The 14,927-nt window shown below is 34.0% G+C and overlaps 1 long non-coding RNA gene across 1 annotated transcript; it reads left to right on the plus strand.

Moving 5' to 3' along the window:
• The first annotated feature begins 1,386 nt into the window (after window positions 1–1,386).
• On the plus strand, window positions 1,387–3,557 carry LOC124888534. Its single transcript, XR_007046935.1, has 2 exons — window positions 1,387–2,109; window positions 3,382–3,557. It is a non-coding gene; the product is annotated as an uncharacterized LOC124888534 (long non-coding RNA).
• The last annotated feature ends 11,370 nt before the right edge of the window (window positions 3,558–14,927 follow it).

A 14,927-nucleotide genomic window follows, 5' to 3' on the forward strand; every position in this document is an offset into this window, starting at 1 on the left:
TTACATTTTATAAGGGGCCTTCCAGTATTTTCCCACTAAACTACGATATTTAAGTTATTCCACGGTTGGTTATTAAGTTTAATATTACACTAAGTCCCTCTTTACTTAGAAAAACAATCGACACTTAAAGAGAAAAGAAGAAAAGATGCAATTTCTTTCTCAAAGCAATAATTAAGGTTCATCTTCTTCAAACTCTAAATTTCAAAGAATTTACCAAGCTTTCCATCTCCAAGCATGTGAAATTTCATCAATGGGTTCCTTTCACCCATTAAGTTCCAAAGTAACTCAATTCCTTAAGTTTTATTGACCCTGCAAGCTTAGAATTTTCATGAAAAGTGTGAATTCCTTTAGCTTTCAGTTTCTTGCATTATAAAATATTGTTGTCACCCAATTTTAATCTATCTTTTTTCCTTTGAATTATTATTTCTATGCTTCTTCATCCTAAATAAATTTATATTTTAATTTCAATGGATTTTGAAAGAATGAAAAGAGAGTTTCTTCTTCTCTATCATGTTTTAAAATGTTTTAATTAAACATAATAAGTTATTTAATATGAAAAATCACACAAAAATATTTTGTTAACTCACATTCAAAGTTTTTCTAATTATATTTTCATACTATATAATTATTAATTTATTATATTTAAATTATAAAATTATTAAAGTTAAATATGTAGATTAAATTATTTGCATAATTTATATACGTATACATTAAAAAACTCAATTAGGACATAGAAGCATTTTAAAAATCAATTTAGTGAGAAAAGAGTATTTGAGATAAATATAATTTAATCCCAATTAACATTTTTCAAACTCAAATTTTATTCACCCATTTCAAGCCAAAGAGTTTTAATATTGACTCAAAACTCGATCCATTAAAAATCTCAAATCAATCAACCCCACATCCACCTTATCAATCCACTCCACACTATATACATCAATTACATGTCGCCCTGTCACCAAAGAAATACAACTCTTATTAAAAAAGCACAAATTTATCTTGACCATTTAAATCTTTTTAATCTAAGGGTTATGAAATTTCACCCATATATATATATATATATAATACTCTCTCCTTTTCATAGTAAATAAATTATTGGATTTTAACACATATATTAAAAAAAAAAATTAAAGACATAAATTTAAAATAACTTTTTATTTTTACCCAAAAAAAATAATTGACCTTGTAATACCTTTTTAAAAGTTAATTGATTGTCAAATCATAAAAGCAAATTTAGAAAAAAATTTAATAATTCACTTATTTTAAAACACTAATAAATACCTCAATAATTTACTTATTCCAAAATGAAAGAAATATTAAATCTAAACCGTTGGATCAAACGTTTGGACGTATAAGTTTTAGTCAAAGTGTCGAGTACCAAAATGCATATTCCTTGTTCCAAAAAAATTAGAAAATGTGTCCATTTTCCTTTTCCCCATATCCCACGGATCTTTCATTATCTCTTTACAGAAAAGCAACAAAACATTGACGACCCTTCTTCGTCTTTCTCCTTCTCCTCTCCTTCATCACCCCCGAAACCGCGACCCCTAGCTGCACCACGGTTGTTGAATTCCTGCTACCCCTGGGAAGATTTTCTTTTCTTTTTTTAACATCCTCAACCCGTGAATCAACCGAATCAGCAAAAGTCAGATATCAAGTAGATGCAACGATCTATTTGTTGCTTCAAATCCGCCATTAATGTTGTGAAAATCATCAGAGTACGGAGAAAGGAGAAGATTCGTTCAATTTTGAATTCAAAATTTAAATCTCCACTCCCCCCCCCCCCCCCCCCCCCGCCATTTTCTTCCCACATTTTGTTAATTTTGGGTTTCAAATTCGAACTTTAAAGTCCGGATTGCCTATATATGGGTGTTCTCCATCCCATAGAACAAGTTGCAAATTCGAAATAACAAGTTGACAGTTGAAAAATTAGGGAAAAACCAGTTAACACTCTCAAAAATTATCTTCTAACGTTTGGGAAAACCCACAAGAAAAGTCACGAAGATTTTTCCTCTTCTTGATTTTGGTTTAAGTTAGAGTTTCTGGAGTTCGAGTTTTATTGTCGGAAAACCCTTAACGTTGAAGCTCCGATTAGCTGCCTCAAAAAAGGTGCGAACCTATCCCTTTGGAATTATTTTTCACCTTCATCTCCTTCAGCTTTTCTTTTTTTTCCACGAGTATATGATTTTTTTCCTAACTTTTGATCAAGTTTATGGCGTTGTTGTTGATTTTAAAAGATAAGTTGGTTTGTGAATTTTGATCAAGTATATATTTTTGTTGTCGAATCTGAAATGGATTTGTGTGTGAATATATTTTACATTTTTTGTTTCAAGTTTGGGTCGTAGTAGTGTTGTTCGCTCTCGAGAATCAAATTTTCAAAAAAAAATATGGTCCTGTCTTGATTTATTTTAAGCTGTGGTTGTTTTTGAGTTCGAGTTGGTTTAAGTTTGAAAACTTTTTGGTGTCCCAAATTTTTTCTTACGTTTCATGTTTTTTATAGCACTTATTTATAATTGTGAGTTCTTTTAGGTTCATAATGACTTGAAAACTATCCCAACTAGTTGTAGTATGAATAAGTTGCCCGAGCAACTGAACTTGCATTTTCGAATCTCTGTTTTGTTCATTGTGTGTTACTAATTAAGTGTGGTCAACCTATGTTAGCATAAGTTCATTTTTGATTCAAGAATCAATCTCTCCCTCTCTATATGGGTTTGTGTCTTCTCAATTATGAATAAAAGGTGTTCGACGTCATCCTTAGTCTTGTTAGAGAACCTGTTGGAAATTTATCTTGATTTCGGAATGAGATTTGTCTCGTCCATACGAAGGATTTGTAATGAGTTCAAAACTTCAGTTGTGTTTGAATATTAGCAAATTATGGTCTTTTCTTGACATTAGATACTGACTATTCAATTTCTAACAAGCTTGAAGAGCCTATTCTTGATAAGCTCGTCTAAATTTTCACTTCATGCTTATATTGGTGAGCTTGAATAAAATAGGCGGTTAATTTGATTTATGTTGCCATATGTCCAGTCTTCAAAACAATTAGCTTGGAATTGCTTCTAATTTTCTTTAGAATAGAATGATAGTATTTTGAATAGTTTGAGATATTAATGACGTGTAGCTTCATCTAACCATTGCTTGCTAAAATATTGCTCCACTTGGTAATAATTTGTCAGGTGCATGTTTAAGTTCATTTATTTTTCTCTGTTTTACGTAATCAGCACACTGAAGTTTGAATTATCTGGTTACATAGCATATTATTTTTATTACTTATTTATATAACTCAAGTTCGATTTCTAATCCTAATCTTTTTTTTCATGTGAACTCGGGAGTTGGAGTTTCAATTGAAACTTCATTTCGATCAAAATATCGGTTCAACAGCAATAGATCACATAACTCGGGGTCTAAATCGTTAGGATCCGATTCGTTGAATAGAAACTTATAATATCGATCTTTTTTCCTCCTTGATTATTTTATTATTTGTACATGTTTTACTAACCCTTATATGTACTTGATTATGAATTTTTATGTGAATAATTAAATTTGAATTAGCTTTATATTCATTTATCTCCTTATATGTACTTGATTATGAATTTTTATGTGAATAATTAAATTTGAATTAGCTTTATATTCATTTATCTCATTTAGCTTTAATGACCTAGAGTTGGTTGGCAAATTAATTAAGGGTGACAAAAAAGTTTCAAAATAAAAAAAAAGTGACACAAATCTTAAATATTGAGTAGAGGTGATAATTTTAAAATTAGTGTTAATGACACTAATTTTAAAATCCTCAAGTTTTATTATGTATACAAAGATCCTTACCTTATATTTACACAAAGATTTCTACACCATCACTCCTTCCCCACACCTTTTTTGTTATCGCTCGCCGTTGCCACCTCCTCTTCCTCTACTATCACTATCATTGCCACCTCTTCCAGATTCATCATTATTTTCTCCCTCTACATAACTGTAGTCTATTTTTCTTTTTTTCCTCTACCACAGTCGCTATCAACATCACAACAAATATCATCTTCTCATTTGGCGTCACCACCAGCACCACTGCCTCTTTTTTTTTTACCATAAATATCACTTTTTGTGGGCTCCTCCATTCAGACTTTTTTTTCAGAAATTAAGTATCGAAGTTGCTACAGCAACTTCGATAATTGTTGCAGCAACTTCGATAGTTACTGCTGCAACTTTAATAATTGCTATAGCAACTTCGATGATTGCTGTAACACAACAACTAATAGTTGTTGTTGCAGCAATTACTGTAGTTGCTGAATTTGTTAAATTATTTTTTCAATTTTTTTTAAAAGAAATTAAAAAATTTCTTTTCAAACTTTTTAATTTTTTATAAAAATAGTCCATAAAAATTAAAAAAGGAAGAAGGAAATGAAAAGAGAAAGAAAAAGAAGACGAAAGAAAAGGAAAAATCTAGAGAGAGAAAAATAAGAAGAAGAACATGAGGAGAAAGAAAAAGAAGAAGAAAATTGAAAGATAAGAAAAAAGGGTTTGAAATTTGGAGTTGGAGGACTTTTTAAAAAATTAAAAAGGTTTTAAAAATTATACTTTACTCCCCAATTAACTTAATCACAATTTAAATAAAGTTTTGGCCTTAACCGGTCAAAGTTGTCACCATTTTTAATTTAAAGATTTTTTTTTTCACCTCCTACTTAATTTTCTCGAGTTGGTTTTCTTTAGCTAATCTCTCGTTCATTTGTTTTTCTATTAGACATAACACAACATATCGCTTAAGCATTTACTTTTAGCATACGAATAAATTTTTTAGAATAAAGGAGACAAACTTGGGCTTTATGTGCGACCTCAAATGAAAAATATATTTTTTTTCTGAACTGAATATCATGGTTACCTATTCATTTGCAAATAATATTTCTCAACGGTTTTATCATCTTAATTGGAGTTTTTCAAGTAAATCACTATAAATAAGTGTCAATTACTTAACCCATTTATATTTGCAAACAATTCACTTATCAAAAATTTAATTTTTATACAATTTAATATGGTTCAAATTTTATGGCATTCTATATTTACTCCTTAACATTACTTCAAGATTTTTTCTGATTTTTTATAATCTTAAAAAAAAAAAAAAAATACAAGGTACATATAATATGCACTACTATATATAAGATATTTTATCGCTATTTTTATTATTTATTTCTTCCTTAAAATAAAATTATTATTATTGCTATTGTTATTTATACTTTATTTCAGCTACATGTTTTTATGTGTATTTTTTACTATTACATTCATTCTTATCTAATTTTAACTCTTACTTTTCAAATTTTCACAAATAAATGTACACTAGCAACAACATACCTAGTGTATTCCCACCTAGTGAGGTCTGGGGAGGGTAGAGTGTACGCAGATTATACCACTACCTCAAGAGAAGTAGAGAGGCTGTTTTCGATAAATCCCCAGCTTAGGACCAATAACAGTATAACAAATACAAAAAGTAGGCGCATATAAACTTGTATGGTACACAAAACAAACTAACCGTATAACAAACACAAAAGATAAGTGCATAATAAACTAGTACGGGATGCAAAAAAGACAACACCACTAGCCCCAAACTACAGCCACAACACTACGAACCAGAAACTCCACACCCAAAGGAGCACTCCCTATTACTACCTCCGCGCTCCCACACCCTAACTCTCTACCCTAATCCGCATTCTCTACACTTTTCTATCAAGGGTCATCTCCTTTGTAAGCTGTAATTGCTCCATATCATGCCTAATCACCTCCCTCCAATATTTCTTCGGTCTACCTCTAGCCCGCGTAAAGCCATCCCTAGCCAGAGTCTTATACCTTCGTACTAGAGCATCAAGGCCCCTCCTCATCACATGCCCGAACCAACGTAGCCTCATTTCTCGCAACTTATCCTTCACCGAGGCAACTCCCACCTTCTCCTGAATAATCTCATTCTTCACGCTATCTTTTGTAGTATGTCTACACATCCATCGCAACATTCGCATATCCACCACTTTCACCTTTTGGATGTGGGAGTTCTTAATTGGCCAATACTTCGCTCCATATAATATAGCCATCCAGACTACCACTCTGTAGAACTTACTTTTAAGCTTCGGGGGCACCTTCTTATTACAAAAGACTCCTGAGGCGAGCCTTCACTTTAACCACCCTGCCCCAATATGATGCGTGACATCCTCGTCAATCTCACTATTACCCTGAATTATAGACCCCAGATACTTGAAACTCTCCCTCTTCTGGATGGCCTGAGAGTCTAGCTTCATAACTACTTCATCTTCTTGTGACATATCACTGAACTTACACTCCAAGTACTCCGTCTTGATTCTACTTAACCGAAAACCTTTAGATCAAGCGTCTGTCTTCAAATTTCCAACTTATCATTAACTCCACCCCGAGTCTCGTCAATCAGAACCACATCATCTACAAATAACATACATCAAGGAACCTTTACTTGAATCTGTCGCGTCAAAACATCCATCACCAAAGCAAATAGAAACGGGCTAAGAGTCGATCCCTAGTGCAACCCTATCAAAACTGTGAAGTGCTCTGAATCTCCACCTACCGTCCTCACACGAGTCTTCGAACCATCACGGGCACCCCTCTAGCCTCCAAGAACCTCTACAGAATCTCCCTGGGAACTCTATTATATGCCTTCTCTAGATTAATAAACATCATGCGCAAGTCCTTCCCCCTCTCTCGAAACTGCTCCACTAATCTCCTCACAAGGTGAATGGCCTCAGTGGTCGAGCGACCAGGCATGAAACCGAATTGATTCTCAGAGATCGTCACGATTCTCCCATCCTCAACTCTACCACACTTTTCCAAACCTTCATAGTATGACTCAACAACTTAATACCTCTATAGTTGTTATATCTCTAAATGTCTCCCTTGTTCTTATACACTGAAATCATTGTGCTCCACCTCCACGCTTTAGGCATCTTAGCAGCTCTAAAAATAATGTTAAACAGCCTTGTCAACCACTCCAGACCTGCCCCGCTAGTGCTCTTCCAAAAATCTACTGGAATCTCGTCTGGCCCCGTCGCTCTACCCCACCGCATCCTGCGAATAGCCCCCTTGACCTCCTTAATCTTGATACGCCTACAATAACTATAATCGCGGCCCTCCTAAGATATCTCCAAGTCTCCCAACACCGAATTTTTGTCCCCCTTGTCGTTCAAAAGTTTATGAAAATAGGACTGCCACCTCTCCCTAATGAGGGCATCCTAAACCAACACTATACCATCCTCTCCTTTGATGCACTTCACTTGGTCAAGGTCACGAGCCCTCCGCTCTCTGTCCTTAGCCATCCTATACAACTTCTTATCTCCGCCTTTTTCCTCTAAAGCCGCATACAAACTCTCAAAAGCTGCTGTCTTAGCCGTCGTAACCTCTAACTTAGCCTCTCTTCTAGCTACCTTAAACTCCTCCTTATTCTTTTGCCTTTCCTCATCATCCTTACTCCCAACCAACTTAGTATAAGCCACCTTCTTAGACTCCGCCTTTCTCTTGACCTCTTTGTTCCACCACCAGTCTCCTTGATGTTTGTCAGATCGATCTCTCGAGACACCCAACACCTCTCTAGCGGTCTCCCTAATGCAACTGGCAGCCGTCTTCCACATATTATCCACACCTCCTCTACCCTCCCACGCTCCCTACTCTTCAACTTCTCTTTCATCTCCTAAGCACTAGCCAAAGTCAAGCTACCTCACTTAATCCTAGGCCGTGCCTCCCCACTTCTCTTCTTTTTGCCCTTATTCATAACCAAGTCCATCACCAACAACCTATGTTGAGTTGAGATATTCTCGCTAGGTATGACTTTACAGTCTTTACATAGCGTTTTATCCCCTTTTCTAAGAAGCAAAAAGTCTATAGGAGTCCTGGCCACTGAACTACGAAATGTAATAAGGTGATCCTCCTCCTTCGGAAAGCTCAAATTCTCTATCCACAACCCAGAAGCCCTAGAAAAATCCCACAGAGAAGTTCCTCCTTCATTTTGCTCACCAAAACTAAAACTGCCATGCACATTATCGTACCCTCTCGATAGAGACCCAATATGCCCATTGAAATCCCCTCCTATGAAAAGCTTCTCAGTGCTCGGGATGCTCCTCACCACCTCATCTAAAACCTCCCAGAATTCCTTCTTCTCCTCCTCGTCTAAACCTACTTGTGGGGCGTAGGCACTAATAACATTCACCGTAGACTCTCCCATAACAACTTAATAGACATCAGTCTATCACTAACTCTCTTTATCTCTACCACCTGCTCCCTAAAATCTTCATCTACTAAGATACCTACCCCATTTCTATGTCTCATGTTACCCGAGTACCACAACTTATACCTATCCATATCTCTCGCTTTAGCGCCTACCCATTTAGTTTCCTGGACACACGCTACACTAACCCTCCGCTTTCTAAGAATCTTCACCAGCTCTATAGACTTACTCTGCAAAGTACCGATGTTCCAAGACCCAACTTACAACCTAGAAGCTCTTTTATCCGGCCTAACCTTACTACCCCTAGCCCCTAACCCCAAGCACGATCTTAGACCCGACCCAGACCCAACCCCCCCAAACCCCGACATAGACCCAACCCCTCAAACGTCGAACCAGACCTAAAACCTCCTGACCTTAACCCCAACCTTGACTTATTACATAAACCTTGTCTACCATTGCTAATCACCGCCACTATGCGACAAAAGGGAAAGGGATGAAAGGAAAAAGGGAAGAAAGATAACAAAGGGGGATTAAGATAAGGTAAAAAGGCCACACTAGTTACAATGAAGTCAATAAAGGAGCTAGGGACACAACCAACAATCTATAATAGATAGAGAGCAACAAAACCAATAATATAACACAAATTTTGATAAACAATAGTGAATAGATGGAACTAATACTACCACAATTTATGGATATGCTAGTAAATCAAGTAACAGTAATTAGACAAGGTAACACACTCCAAAACTACTAAGAACAATAAAAAGATTCACACGTAAAATACTATTACAAAGTAACCAATCAACAAGGAAATCTACACCCACAACTAGATAATCAGCCAAGAATAGTACAGAATACTACCTGTATCAAGAAAGCTAAACACAACAAGAAAAGATAGAACGAGTGCACCTGATCGAATTTGGGTTGTGTCCGTATACTTGGTTGAGTTGCTGGATTTTGGCAATTTACGGTAGAAATTGGTCGCCGAAATAGTATCGCCGTAATAGTGTCACCAGAATATTATCGCCGAATTAGTGTTCCTCAATAATGAACCAACCTCCAAACTCGATATTCAAAATATTAAAGATCGAAACTGGTCGTGATGAATGGACTGAGTCGAACAGGATCCCGAGACTCAAACCACTAGTGAAACCCGATGAACCCGAATCAAGAAACACGACTGAACAGTCAACCCGTATATGAAACTATCATAAAAATCAATGCGAATAGGGCTAATTTCAGTAAAAATCCACTGTTGGTTCACGTCCGACGCGTCTTAATATTATCCAACCGTTTCTGTTTAGAAATCAAAAGAAATGAAGAATTTCAACTTGGAATATCAACCAGATGTGGTTCATGGTTGTTGTTGGGGTGGTGGAGGCTTGGTGGATCTGGAAGATCATCGGTGGTCAAATCTGGCGAAGCAGCGGCGGGTATTCTAATGTAAAATAATTTTATCTATAAAAACAGTAACAACTTCTGCGGTTTCTTATTGCCTATATTTTAATGTAAAATGTACACTAGCACGATTTCTTATATTTTAAATATGATTTCTTATATTTTAAATACACGTAAGTCTATTTTACTCAAGAGCTAATATGTTTTGACATTTTTTTATTTTGCAATAAATACTTACATAAATTTTTTCTCAAATCAAATGAATTTTCATATCATACTCTTAGAAATACATTTATTTATATTTATAATAAATAATTTTTTACATATTTTAATTATACTTTCTTCTATCTCGCAATGATTTCATTTATATACTTAACTTTACATGACACTAGACTTTACATTCTTGTAAAATTAAAACATTTAAATTTATTTTACTATACATATTATAAGAAAATGCTAATGTTAAATTTTACTTTTTGTTTTTCATATTTTTTGAAACATGCATGTATATTTTACAATAAATTATGTAACGTTTTTTTGTATATTGTAAGTATATGTCGATATACCTTGTATGTTTTCTTTACTTTAAATTTGATAAATTCTATGTAGTTATCACTGTTTTTCATAAATGATAAAATAAATCTTTTTCCAAATTGTTTTCCTAAACTGGGTTACCTTTCAACCAACCCTAAGGAAAGCAAGTCCCATCAACTGAGTTGTTGATCCAATAAGGGATGCTTTTATACCTGAAAGAGGTCTACAGGCTCTGAAGGGTGTTGGAGCTTAACACCTTTCTATCGAGTAACCAAAATCCTTATTCATAATCACGAGTTTTTTTGAAGATAAAAAAAAATAGTTTTCATGAAAATAATTTTCCTATTTTTTCCTACAAATTTAGGTGGCGACTCTAAAAAATAATTTTTTTAAAATCAGAGTCACAACGGCCACAATATGTTGAGCCATGTTTTGACTGGTACGAAATAGGGCGCAACAAACATGAATATATGTTTTTCCATAAATTTGAGCATCTTTAAATATGCATAAGTATAAACTCTCGTTATATTGATAAATTCTTGATTTTGGGTTTGAACTATGAAATCCCTTATTACGTTTAGTTTATAGAATTGTCATTAGTAGTTGCATTCTTCTGAGATGGCAGGGTAAGAACACCCGATGACCTAGAATTTCCTAAATAAGTAATGAATACAGATTCTTCCATGGTTATATGATGTAGACTTCCTTTTAGATAAATGTATACTATTTTAGTCTCATACATCACTGTTATGAGCTTGTCAGTTATCTATTCTAAATAAAGTATCCAATTATCAGTTATATTAAGTTAGAGTAGTTATTGGCACCTAGCGGAGCAGGGATGAAGGCTCACCGGTCAGTTAGGCTAAGACCTTCAATAGAATTCCTTAAGTCGTAGGTTCTAAAGGGTTACTCATCAGAATAGGTTTGACACCTTAGTCTTTTCAAATATTAGTTTTGTGGATCCACGTCAGCTAGTGTTCGTACCCTTGGCAAGGTACAGAGCATCCTTCTAAGTGGGGTTACAAGTTGGACCTCAATTAGCTCAAACTGGGGTATATCAGTTAACGATAGCTCCCATAGTCTACAGTCTAAATTCAAATATTTTCATGATCATGTACTCAATTTGTTCACCTATTATGTACGACTATATGTTTATTACTTGGTTATTGTATCAGCTTGGACATCTCACTTTTGTGTTTAATTTACCGTGTTACATTCAACATATCTAACATATGTTAGATCATGTATATCCCACATGCTCAGTACATTCAAAGTACTGACCGCATACTTTTTTTATGCTATATTATATTATAATATATTCTTCAATGTTCAGCATTCCACTCGAGGCTAGTATGACTCAGTATCACATTAGAAATAATTTTTAGAGAGTCCTTATTATTTGAGGACCAATTATCCATATTTCTTTAGTTTTATTTTAGTTTCAGATAGTTGAACCTAGTTGGTGGCTTGTCTCAATAACTTCTCGTAGTTTGAGGCTTTCAGATAAATAGTAGATGTCCAGTTATGTTATGTTAAGTGATATACATGTTGATTCAAATCTTGACATTTCATTTTGATTAGTTTTTTATATTCAAGATTTATCTTCTACACAGTGTTATGTAGTTTCACATAGTATACAGGCCATTAGTTATTGTAGGGTCACTTGTGACTCTAAGCACTATGTTATGATTAGAGGGTAGTCTCAGATCTTGACACTTTGATTGACTGACTATTTCACACTCCACTACAAATTTTGTTTTTTTTTTCTTTTACAATCTATTATCTACACATTATTTAGGATAGGATGAAGCTTTAGAATGGTCTTACTATAGGGTTAAGTACTATTACTATCCTTTCTTTGCTTATGGGTGATTTAATACCATTTTAAATACTGAAGACAAACTATTTCAAAATCTTATTGTAAATAATAAAATATGCATTGAAAAAAATAATAATTAATACAAAAAATACCACAACAATTGTTTTATTGAATTTTAATATGTGAGTGTAACTATCTCTATGAATCCTCTAATTGTTCTTTTTGAATATAAATTCAGAGGCTTTTAACTTGATCTAAATCTTGATGAACTTGATTGTGATTTATATTTGAATCGAAGAGATTTTGAGTTTGATCTTGAATTTGGTGGATTTTATCTTCACTTGTATTTGAATTCAAGGTACTTTGAGCTTGATCTTGAATTTGGTGGACTTGATATTGACTTGTATTTGAATTCAAGGGCCATTGAGCTTGATCTTGAATTTGGTGTACTTCATTTTGACTCGTATTTGAATCCAAGCAATTTTGATCTTGATCTTGAATTTGGTGCTCTTGATCTTGACTTGTATTTGAGTTTGATCTTGAATCACATTGATATTGAGTTGTATTTGAACTTGAGTCATTGAATTCTTAAACTTATAGCTTGTAAAGAAATCTGTAGTGTTTGATTCATGATCTCTATTCGTTTTCTTGTAGAATTCTCATTTTTTCTGAATTATGACTCTTATGTATAATTATAAAATGGAGGAGTTTTAATGAGAAGAGTCTTCCTTCGGCCAGTCAGATTTAAGTAAAATAGCGAGATTTGATCGGTCGGAATATGCCACTTGTATATCTAGCACATTATTATTGGCCTTTGATTTCACTAGGCATATTGCATAATTTTGACACATGACATGATCCTATTGACTTATTTACTTAACTTGGCATGTTACGTCATTTGACATGTAGCGCCACATTGTGCCTCTAGAATAAGATGTCATCTTGGGCTTAACAATGTGATCTCACTAGTTGTAGTCCAATTTAATAGATCGGCCAAATAAAATTTTTACTTCAATTAAATCCATATTTATTGGATTTAAATACTTAATCCAATTATATTAACTCACAATATCTATTTGGACTAATATATTTAAAATTTATGTGATCACACCTGTACAGGATATAGACCTTTAAGTCTTTGCTGAATTCCTACAAAATACTAATTTTTGTAAGAGGAAGATAGTTGGGAGACATTATACATGGTTAAATAATCATATACTCAGCAAGATAGATAGAATATTGGTCAATGCTTCATGGATCCAACAGTGACCACACATAGAAGGGATGATAATGGAGCTTTCATTCTATGATCATTTCCCCCTCAGTGTGATTTTGTAAGGACCAAGTGTTAAAAAAACAGACCATTTAAGTTTTTTAATTATGTAATTTATCATCAAAATTTTCTTCAAGTTATAGATGAATGTTAGGATCAAATAGTCCAAGATAATGGTATGAGAAGGATCTAGAACAAGTTGAAAAGGGTTAAGATGAGGTTGAAGAAACTAGCTAACAAAGAGTATAATACAGTAGAAACTAGGGTCAATAGTGCTAGAAGTACTTTGCTTGCTATACAAGAACAAATGAGAGGTGATTCTAGAACTTGAAAAGTGGTCTTCTATGGAGGAAAGTATTGCTCAATAGAAATCAAAAGTGAAAAGGTTGAGACTAGGAGATCCGAATGCGACTTATTTTCATGCATGTTTTGAAAAATAGGCAACCATAAACTTCTATCAAGAAATTGATCGGTCTAAGTAGAGTCATGTTGAACTTAGATAAGGGAATAAAATGGAGTTAATTAATTTCTAAAGAAACTCATTGGAATTGCTACTCCTAAGTTACCTGTAGTGTTGCCAGAAGTGATGAGTAAGGGACCTAGTTTGAAAAGATCTCAATAGTTGGACATCCTTAAACCAGTCTCTAAAGAAAAGACTAAAACTTCCTTAAGTGGGATTAAAGACATAAGGCACCAAGGAATGATGGTTAAATTCCCTTTTATTAAGAGATCCCTGACCAGTCAGAGGTGCCTTTATGGAGAATGTTATCATGAATTTTCTTGCATTTGGTAAGATGTGCCCTGCTATCAATTATGATTCCATTACCTTAATACCAAAATTAAGGCACCCTTCATCTATAAAAATTACATGTCAATATTTTTTGCACTATGTTAAATAAAATCATCTCCAAGGTCTTGACAATAAAAATGCAGCTAATTATGATTTCATTAGTGGATGATAGTCAAAATTCTTTTGTTCTAGAAAGGTTGATTCGTGATAATATCATCATGAGCCATGAGTTAGTGAAAACGTATGGAAGACAGGCTATTTCTCCAAGGTGTATAGTAAAAATTGATATCTAAAAGGCTTATGATTCTGTGAAATTTTACTAACCAAATCTTGTTGATGATTAAATTCCCAAATATCTTCATCAGATTGGATAGTGGAGTGTATGACTACAGTGACATACTCTGTTACATAAATAGGTGCCTACAATGCCATTTGCTGCAAAAAAAATGATTGAGAAGCTGAGATCCTATCTCTCTATGTCATGACTCAAAAACCAAGGATTATGATGGCACTTGTCGCGCTAAGACTTAACAAGTAAGCCTAACACTCAAATTAATATAATAAGAAACTAACATTCATACCCTAGGCAAGGCCTCTAGAACAAAAATAAACCACACAAATATGATAAAAGTAAAGATACATAACCAAAGATATCATACCAAAATCCCAAAACCTAGTGTCATAGTGTAAGAAATAACTAGGATGACTTGAGATCAAAATACATAGAATATTCAAACAAAACAACTCTGTCTCTGAATATAAATAAAGACATAGTATAAATAAGAAAAGACAGTAGTCAACTTCGGATGCATGAAATCAACCACTACCTAAAAAAGCTCCAATGTCACCCGAATCAACCATCACGAGGCGCACTCGAACCTGGATCTGCACC

The sequence above is a fragment of the Capsicum annuum genome, chromosome 11, assembly GCF_002878395.1.
Source record: "Capsicum annuum cultivar UCD-10X-F1 chromosome 11, UCD10Xv1.1, whole genome shotgun sequence".
Classification (NCBI taxonomy): Eukaryota; Viridiplantae; Streptophyta; class Magnoliopsida; order Solanales; family Solanaceae; genus Capsicum; species Capsicum annuum.